This window comes from Pleurodeles waltl, chromosome 4_1 (genome assembly GCF_031143425.1).
Source record: "Pleurodeles waltl isolate 20211129_DDA chromosome 4_1, aPleWal1.hap1.20221129, whole genome shotgun sequence".
In the NCBI taxonomy this organism is placed as follows: domain Eukaryota; kingdom Metazoa; phylum Chordata; class Amphibia; order Caudata; family Salamandridae; genus Pleurodeles; species Pleurodeles waltl.
In genome coordinates this window covers 513,126,389-513,137,248 of record NC_090442.1, presented here as the reverse complement: position 1 = coordinate 513,137,248, position 10,860 = coordinate 513,126,389, and positions in this window count along the sequence as shown.

Genomic DNA, 10,860 nt, shown 5'->3' with positions numbered 1-10,860 from the left:
GCTCAAAAATTGGCTAAAAAAACACATGTTCCTCACATTTCTGTGGCAGAAAGTTCTGGAATCTGGGAGGAGCCACAAATTTCCTTCCACCCAGCGTTCCCCCAAGTCTCCCGATAAAAATGATACCTCACTTGCGTGGGTAGGCCTAGCGCCCGCGACAGGAAACGCCCCAAAGCGCAACGTGGACACCACCAAAATTTTGGAAGAAAACAGAGGTGTTTTTTGCGAAGTGACTACCTGTAGATTTTGGCCTCTAGCTCAGCCGGCACCTAGGGAAACCTACCAAACCTGTACATTTCTGAAAACTAGAGACCTAGGGGAATCCAAGGAGGGGTGACTGGCGGGGCTCGGACCAGGTTCTGTTACCCAGAATCCTTTGCAAAGCTCAAAAATTGGCTAAAAAAACACATGTTCCTCACATTTCTGTGGCAGAAAGTTCTGGAATCTGAGAGGAGCCACAAATTTCCTTCCACCCAGCGTTCCCCCACGTCTCCCGATAAAAATGATACCTCACTTGTGTGGGTAGGCCTAGCGCCCGCGACAGGAAACGCCCCAAAGCGCAACGTGGACACATCACAGAAAACAGACCTGTTTTTAGCAAAGTGCCTACCTGTAGATTTTGGCCTGTAGCTCAGCCGCCACCTAGGGAAACCTACCAAACCTGTGCATTTCTGAAAACTAGAGACCTAGGGGAATCCAAGATGGGGTGATTTGTGTGGCTCGGACCAGGTTCTGTTACCCAGAATCCTTTGCAAACCTCAAAATTTGGCTAAAAAAACACATGTTCCTCACATTTCTGTGGCAGAAAGTTCTGGAATCTGAGAGGGGCCACAAATTTCCTTCCACCCAGCGTTCCCCCCCGTCTCCCGATAAAAATGATACCTCACTTGTGTGGGTAGGCCTAGCGCCCGCGACAGGAAACGCCCCAAAGCGCAGCGTGGACACATCACATTTTTTCATTGAAAACAGTGCCTACCTGTAGTTTTTGGCCTGTAGCTCAGCCAGCACGTAGGGAAACCTACCAAACCTGTGCATTTCTGAAAACTAGAGACCTAGGGGAATCCAAGATGGGGTGACTTGAGGGGCTCTGACCAGGTTCTGTTACCCAGAATCCTTTCCAAACCTCAAATATTGGCTAAAAAAACGCATTTTTCACACATTTCGGTGACAGAAAGTTCTGGAATCTGAGTGGAGCCACAAATTTCCTTCCACCCAGCGTTCCCCCAAGTCTCCCGATAAAAATGATACCTCAGTTGTGTGGGTGGGCCAGGTGCCTCCAACAGAATAAGGCCCAAAACTTGTAGAGATACAGGGGATAGTACTGCGAGTTTATAAGGACATATTCTTTTATACATCTTTAGACTGACTCTGCTTTGGGGACCCACATACGTGAGGTGTCATTTTATTTGGGAGACTGAGGGGAACACTGGGGAGTAGGAATTTTGTGCTGGAGTGGTGATCGTACGAAGAAAAGTCAGGAAAATATGCTTTTTTTAAGCACATTTTGAGGTTTACAGAGGAGTCTGGGTAAGAAAATGTTGGGGGATCCACGCAAGCCACTCCTCCCTAGACTCCTTGGGGTGTCTAGTTTTAAAAAATGTCTGGTTTTGGTAGGTTTCCCTAGATGAAGGCCGCACACAGGACCAAAAACATAGGTGCCCTCTCCCCCCCCAAACACAGGTAGTTTTGTAATATATCGTTTTGATGTGCCCACATACGTCCGTGATGTGCCAAACACTAAAATTTTGAAAAGAAACACACTTAGGTTATGTGAAAAAGACCCCTCACCCACCAACCAAGTTGGTGGCATGCTTCATCATCGGGGTCCCACCTGAGGCACCTAGCGTGTCATAGGTGTGCTGCGACGCCTGATTACAGCGGAGCAGGTTTGGTCATTTTTACCACACATACTGGTTGGATTTGGCACGAGGGTGAGTGATGGTTCAGTGGATCAAATTTTACTAACAAGAGCTTTCACAAAAATGAAAAGCACTGTTAGTAACTGAAAGGCAAAAAACTGAACCAATGACTCACAGCTCGTGAGCTGTAAAGCCGCGACAAGGCACCAACCGCTTTACAGTCCATTCACACAACTTTCATACATGACACACACAAGGCCATTCACACCGCCAGCCACGGGCCCAGCACATTACAACACTCACATCGACAGACAGCGCCACTCAAGGGCCCATCACTTACATACGCCCACATGCCTGATACAACAATCACACCAGCTGATGGGAGTGTGTGGACTGGTGTTTGGCTGGCAGTGTGTTGCAGTAGCCAACATCAAGTCAATATGTACAGTCTCAGCCAAGCCCCACTCCACACACAATGGCATCATATTTTTTTTTTTTTTTTTTAAACAGAGGAACCCCTAACTAAGTAGAAAGAATTACAAAACAACAAACACAAAAGCTCTAACTAACAACATGACAGAAATGCTAACCATGAAACTAAACACATGAAAATACAAAACAGACATGAGTTTACACTCATGGTTGTTCCCAGAAATTCTTCTGGGTGTGGTAATTCTTAAAACAAGCACCGACACACAGCCCAGGCTTTGAAGGACAATCTGGGCAGTACATTCGAGACTCCCTCCGGATACCTCTTCGAAAACACACTCTACATTTCTTAGCTGGAAAGTCTTTTTTGGGTGTGGGAGGAATGTGCTCAGCAAAGTGGCGATCTTTCAATCTAGCCACATCCTCCACCACTGCTTCTCTAGGAACTCTGGCCTGTTCCACCACAATAAGGCTCTCTATCACTGACTCCTGAAATTTCACAAATGTCATCTTTGAGTCTGGAGACCTATCCCTAAACACAATAAAAGCATTGAAGGTTGCTAAGTGGAAGAGGTGAAGTGCTAACTTCTTATACCAAACATAAGACTTACGAATAGCAGTATAAGGTTCCAACCTCTGGTCAACTCTATCTACACCTCCCATGTGCTTATTATAATCTAAAATGCACACAGGTTTGCGCACTTCAGCAACCTGGCCCCAAACAGTCACAGGGGAAGTACTCTCATCATGGATGGTACTTAGCATGTAGACATCCCTCTTGTCTGAAAATTTCAAAGCTAGCAGCTCCTCGTTCCGCAAGGCACAGCACTGTCCCCTCTCAAGTTTTTTACAGACAAGCTCCCTTGGATAGCCTTTCCGGTTAGAACGGATTGTGCCACAAGCAACTGTGTCCACTCTAAACAATTCCTTGAACAACTGCACACCAGTGTAGAAGTAATCTACATACAAATGGTGACCTTTGTTGAACAGTCGTCTACCAAGATCCCACACTATTTTCTCAGTAACTCCAAAAGTGGGAGGACAACCAGGGGGGTCAATATTGGAATCCCTACCAGTGTACACACGGAAACTATACACATATCCTGTCCTACTTTCAGACAGCATATACAATTTAATTCCATATCGTGCCCTTTTGCTAGGAATGTACTGCCTAAAAACCAAACGACCCTTGAAGAGGACCAAAGACTCGTCCACACTTATCTCTTTGCCTGGAACATAGACCTCCGAAAACCGATCTACAAAATGATCAAGGACAGGCCTAATCTTAAAAAGACGGTCAGAATCTGGGTGATCTCGTGGCAAGGCTAATGCATTGTCAACAAAATGCAGCATCCTAAGAAGAAGCAAATGCCGATTACGACTCATGGTAGCTGGAAATATAGCTGTTGCCATCAAGGGACTAGTAGACCAATAAGAAGCCAGTGACGGCTTCCTTATCAACCCCATCAAAAAAGTCAAACCCAAAAACTTTTTTAGCTCCTCCAAATTTGTGGGAATCCACTGGGCAGCTCTAGAGTGTGGCCTAAGTCTAGCAGCGTTGTCCCTCAAATGCTGCTCCGCATACAAATTAGTCTGCTCAACAATCTCTTCCAAAAACACATCATCCATGAATAACTCAAAGAAATTGATAGCCATAAAGTTCTCTGTATTGGCGTTACACCCCGGGAGACCAGTAAAGGCAGGCAACTCTGGCTGCTCCATGTTTGGGGCAACCCAGACATCAGGTCTTCTAACGGGAAACCTTTCAGCCCCAGGTTGCTGCACTATTGGCACATCAATGTCCTCCTCTAAAACAGAACCTTCATCTGCACTGAGTGTGGCTTCATCATCAGAAGATTCCCCTCCAACAGAAACATCACTGCCAGAATCTCTGACTTCCTCCTCTGCCTCAGATGCAGAGTCCGTCTCATAGTCATGATCAGACTGTGACTCAAAAAGCATACCAACCACCTGCTGAGCGGTCATCCTGCGGCTAGCCATGATCTCTCCTGCTAAAATTAACTGGACAAATTCACCACCAACAACCAGCACTGTGTAAGACAAGTAACAAAGTGTAGCTTTGTTAGTAAGAGTTACAAACTCAAAAACTATACCGCTCACTTGCCTGAAAAAGCTTGATTCACCAGCAACTACACAGCAATCACCAATGATATCCCACTAAAAAGAAAGAAAGAAAGGCAAATTAGAAATAAGACAAAACAAATATCATTGTGCACAAACCTAAGGACAATTTCACACACAATCCTGCATTTAGTACACCCCCTACAAACATGTCATTCATGCATGGCAACAATACTCCTTTGGAGTAAATTGTTTTTACTTACCTAAAACATGCAACTGTGCAAACTGCAGGTCAACCACCGCCAAAACCGCAAGGAGCCACAGCAAATAAAGCAAAAGCTTTGAACTAGAACAAAAAGGAGGAAAACATTTTTTATCACAAATGCAAAGACTTCTTCAGTTGACAAACACCCCACCATCAAACATTTTAGAAATTGGTGCCTAAGTGGATTCTGCCATAGGGGCAGATGGGCCTACTAAAAAAATAGGCCTGTCTGCCCCAAGGAAGCCAAAAAATACCTTTAGTACTGTGTCCCCATGGAGAGCGACCCTTGCCAAAGGGGACAGCCCTCAAACAAAAAAAACACACACAACACTATCCCTGGTGCCTAAGTGGCTTCTGCCCCCTTGGGGGCAGGTGGTTCTAGAAAAATAGGCCCATCTGCCCCCAGGGGGGGCAGAAATGGCCAACAGGTCAATGCCCCCCTTGGGGGGGCGCCCGTGCCCAAGGGGACGCCCCCACACAAAAATAAACACATAAAAAAAAATCCCTGGCGTTCTAGTGGTTTCTGCCCCCCTTGGGGGCAGATCAGCCTAAAAATAATAGGCTGATCTGTCTCCAAGGGGTGCAGAAATGGCCTGGGTACATGTGCCCCCAAAGTGGGGGGCGACCCTTGCCCAAGCCCCCCCCCATCCACTAACACACACACACACTATCCCTGGTGTCTACGTGGCTTCTGCCCCCCTTGGGGGCAGGTGGGTCTAGAAAAATAGGCCCATCTGCCCCCAGGGGGGGCAGAAATGGCCAACAGGTCAATGCCCCCTTTGGGGGGGCGCCCCGTGCCCAAGGGGACGCCCCCCCACAAAAATAAACACATAAAAAAACATCCCTGGCGTTCTAGTGGTTTCTGCCCCCCTTGGGGGCAGATCAGCCTAAAAATAATAGGCTGATCTGTCTCCAAGGGGTGCAGAAATGGCCTGGGTACATGTGCCCCCAAAGTGGGGGGCGACCCTTGCCCAAGCCCCCCCCCCATCCACTAACACACACACACACACACACTATCCCTGGTGTCTACGTGGCTTCTGCCCCCCTTGGGGGCAGGTGGGTCTAGAAAAATAGGCCCATCTGCCCCCAGGGGGGGCAGAAATGGCCAACAGGTCAATGCCCCCCTTGGGGGGGGCGCCCCGTGCCCAAAGGGACGCCCCCCCACAAAAATAAACACATAAAAAAACATCCCTGGCGTTCTAGTGGTTTCTGCCCTCCTTGGGGGCAGATCAGCCTAAAAATAATAGGCTGATCTGTCTCCAAGGGGTGCAGAAATGGCCTGGGTACATGTGCCCCCAAAGTGGGGGGCGACCCTTGCCCAAGCCCCCCCCCCATCCACTAACACACACACACACACACACTATCCCTGGTGTCTACGTGGCTTCTGCCCCCCTTGGGGGCAGGTGGGTCTAGAAAAATAGGCCCATCTGCCCCCAGGGGGGGCAGAAATGGCCAACAGGTCAATGCCCCCCTTGGGGGGGCGCCCCGTGCCCAAGGGGACGCCCCCCCACAAAAATAAACACATAAAAAAACATCCCTGGCGTTCTAGTGGTTTCTGCCCCCCTTGGGGGCAGATCAGCCTAAAAATAATAGGCTGATCTGCCCTCAAGGGGGGCAGAAATGGCCCTAAAAGACATGCCCCCCCAAAGGGGAGCGACCCTTGCCCAAGGGGGCGCCCCCCCATCCACTACACACACAATCCCTGGTGCCTAAGTGGCTTCTGCCCCCCTTGGGGGCAGATGGACCTAAAAAAAATAGGCCGATTTGCCTCCAAGGGGGGTAGAAAAGGCCAACAGTTCTCTCCCCCCTTGGGGGGCGCACCCCTTGCCCAAGGGGGCACCCCCCCCACATAAATACACATAAAAATAAAAAACCCTGGTGATCTAGTGTTTTCTGCCCCCCTTGGGGGCAGATCTGGCTAAAAAGTAGCCAATCTGCCCTCAAGGGGGGCAGAAATGGCCCTAAAGGACATGCCCCCCACAGGGGAGCGACCCTTGCCCAAGGGGGCGCCCCCCCATTCACTACACACACAATCCCTGGTGCCTAAGTGGCTTCTGCCCCCCTTGGGGGCAGATGGACCTAAAAAAAATAGGCCGATCTGCCCCCAAGGGGGGCAGAAAAGGCCAACAGTTCTCTGCCCCCTTGGGGGGGCTCCCCTTGCCCAAGGGGGCACCCCCCCCCCAACATAAATGCACAGAAAATAAAAATCCCTGGTGATCCAGTGGTTTCTGTCCGCCTAAAAAGTAGGCCAAATTGCCCCCACAAGGGGAGCGACCCTTGCCCAAGGGGCCGCTCCCCGCCAACAAGAAACAGGAAAGAACAACAAAAAAAAAAAATCCCTGGTGTCTAGTGGGCATTCCTGCTGCCCGATCGCAATGCGATCGGGCAGCAGGAATGCTCAAAGAGACACCGGGGGAAAGGAAAAGCCTTTCCTTTCCCCCGGTGCCTCTTTAGCCCAAACCCCCCACCCACCGGGAAGAGGAACTCACCTCTTCTCCGTTCGCCGCACAGGAAGCAAATGGCTTCCTGTGCGGCGAAATCCCCATAATGAAGTCAGCGCGCGATCGCGCGCTGATGTCATTATGGGGGGGTGGGGGGGTCGGGGGTGGAAGGGGAAGGGCTTCCCCTTCCATCCCTGACTTTGGGGGGGTGGGGGGAAGCACACAGAGGGAGCGAGAGCGCTCCCTCTGGGCTGTGTGCCGAGGACGTAGTGGTTACGTCCTCGGCACAGCAGCACTGTGCCGCGGGACGTAACCACTACGTCCGCGGCACAGAAGGGGTTAAATAAAAAAAAGACTTTTTGTACAGCAGACATACTGAACTCACACATTTGAAGGTACTTTCCTGTTTTCTTGAAGAAAAATGCGACTCTGTGAAATAAAATATTTGTGTATGTTTTCACAAATTGTGACTAGTTTATGGGTCAAGATGATTACAGTTAGGTCGAGTAGTTTATCCAAGTCACAAGACCCACAGGTCTGGTAATATTTTTCTGATTTTTGAAGCCTATATGCTTAGCAACACCAAAGAAAGCGCACCTGGTCATTTCAGAGAAGTTGAAGCACACACTGATGCATGTTTTTAAGTGTGCCATTGAAGTGATTAAACCAGGTGGCAGATCTTTGGCTCTTTTGGGTGCCACAGCATGGAACAAGCTCGCATTGCAACTTCGTGCTGTCAGTAATCCAGCAGTATGCAAAGCAAGGCTGAAAACTTGGCTTTTTAACCAGGATTGAACAATGGTGTTTTGCCTTTTCTGCCAGGACACTTTGTGGAGTAGTGGTGCACATTATCATCTTCATTACATAATTTCATTTAATAATGCTAATTTTAGTTAGGAATCAGCCACAAATATAATTAAAGGATTCTGCTTAACCGTTCAAAATTCTATGTAATAACAAAATCAAAAAATCAAAAATACCTATTAGAGAAATGGTTGCATTTAGAAAATTATATGTTCCCTGCCTACAGCCTATGGAGGTCCACTTGCAGGTGTTCAGTCTGTTACCTTACAGCTGAATAGGCCTTTTGATGAGGTGTGAAACCAGTTAGCAGAGCAGGGCAAAGGCCTTAGTTGTAGCCAGGTTTTTTTGTTCTTCTGTCAGATGACCATCTGTGCTGTGTCCAGGAACTTGATTAACGTCAAAGAGGCCCACCCTGTCACAGGTAATTATGAGCTGATAACTGGGCAGGGTTTGTATCACATTATCACAAAATGCCTTTACCATGCATCCTTTACCATGCAATGCCTTTACCTCACATTGCCTTTACCAAATGTGAGATAAAGGCAACGTCTTTATCACGTGCCTGCCCTTACCACTTATGCCTTTACAACAAAAGGGTAAGTATATATCAGTTAAGATATATATATATATATATATATATATATATATATATATATATATATATACATATACACACACACACACACACACACATACACACACACACACACACACACTCTATTTCTCTTATATCGTTATACACTTACCCAGTAGTACTGCCGGGATGCTGATGAAACATAGGTGCTTTTCTTCGTACAGCAGGGAGACAGCCATGTTCATAAACAGTGTTTTATTTTTTTCTGAGTTTGAAGACCGTGAAATTAACCCAAGCTGGTATTGATTCTCTGTAAAAACTTAATTCAATAAACTGTACCATTGCTTTTTTTCATTTTCAAATTTCATTGGGGCCACAGTATACACTGTAAGGAATAAAAAAGGAATGGCAGATTGCATCTGGCTTTCCTGGATTATTTATGGTGTGTTTGAATTTAAAACTATAATGCTGAAATATATTTTACCAATTCTCTTAATAAGAAAGTTGGTGTTCAGTTTTAGTTTATTGATAGTTTATTTGAAAATAATGCTCTGCGAGGTGTTATATGGCACATTCTGCAGGAATGCATCTGTGGTGTTTCTCCAGCCTCTAGTGTGAACTGTGTCCAGGTTGCTGTGGATTCCCTGTGGGAATTCATTTTGATGCATTTTATTACCCTCAGTATGAAATGTATTTAAATTGTTCTGTGTTAGATTTAGCAGGAATGCAGCCTATGATCTTCAGTGTGATATAACCCTACACTGCCTTATCTTCTCTACATGAAATAAATAATAGTTCTCCACACCAAGCTGCGAAATAAAAGTAAGCTACTATGAACTGTTAGCAGCAATTAATTCTAATCAATTTCCCAAGCCCCATTAGTACAATATATATCGAAACCACTGTAAATCCACTTAGAGATTTTAAGGTAAAATGTATTTCCACCCTATAAATGAGCAGCATCTAAACCATTCTAGATTCTCTGATCCGAAACATTTGAAGTGTTTCTCCAATTGCAGCTGCGAAATATATTTAGTTTAATGTAAAAGTATAACAGATGACATAGCGATATATGATAAGGGAGAACATTAATTACAATGGTATTGAAGAAAGAGGTACAAGAATCATGCCCAATTTGCACTCCCTCATATAGTGCATATTGTTGTACATGTATGACATAAACACTTGACTGTAAGTGATGTAGTTAAAGTTGTGTTACCTTATGGATACTGATGGCAAAAATAAGAGGCACTCACAGGGGTATCCAACATCAAGGCAAGAGAAAAGAGTACGAAAATGGAACCTTTTGTACACTTCGTTACTACGAGATAATGTTATAGATTCTGCGTACTCAAATAGTGTATCGTCAGTGAGACAAGAACGTAACAGAACTTGGTATGTAGGGGAGGAAGGGGGGGGAGTGAGTGAGATATCCGCTAATTGGTGGTAGCTTACTTTATGATCCAGCAGATGGTATAGGAGAAGATGTCACTTTTGTGGTATTCTTTTCTACATACATATCTAAGGAGCGTCATATAGTACTAGATAAATGGGCAAGGATTGGATTGTATTTTAGATTGTAAGGAATGGTCTACTCTGAGATTTCAAACCTAGCCCACCACGTGATGGGAGAGGGCATTAAATGACTTCCATTCGGAGAGGATGACTTTGATTGGAATAGTCAGAAGAATATCTACTAAGGCCATATCATTGGTCTTAAGGTTAAATTTAGTTTCCGCATCCCAGGAGCCAAGGGTTACCATTGGGAAATTTAGAGTTATAGGTGTATTAAAAATGTCAGATAGTTTATTCTGTTTATTCTGTATTGATCGCCAGTATGGTTGCACCCAATAAAATATGTGGTCATGAGAGCCGGTGTTTAGGTTACAGTTCCAGCAAACATCACTATTTTGTAAATGTAATTCATGTAGTCTCATTGAAGTCCAGTGTGTAAGAGATGTGTTGTAAAAAATCTGAGAGATATGAGGGCGGGAGTGATTTTGTTGCACAGTGATAGTTTGCCCATTTTTTGCCAGTTTTCATCAGAGAGCTAAAGCTAAAGTGTTTGGTCCATAAGGCAGAGGATTGGGGAGATTGTGAGTCAGATTAAAAAAAAAAAAATTGAGGCAATATGACCTGAGTATTGCCATATCTTAAGTTGAGACAGCAAGGAAGGGTGTGTATGAATTGTGAGTTTTGACAGTTTCACTTTTATTTTAAGAAAATTGTAGAAGTCAAGATTGGAGAGGGCATTTATATCAGCTAAGGCCGAGAAAGGGAGTGGATAGTCATTATTGTCATATAGGTCTTTATCTAATCTAACTCATTGGTAGTGTATGTAAATACTCGTTAGGAATGAGATGGTCGGAATTTTGACATTGTGATAAAGGATGCCAGGCTAAAGGG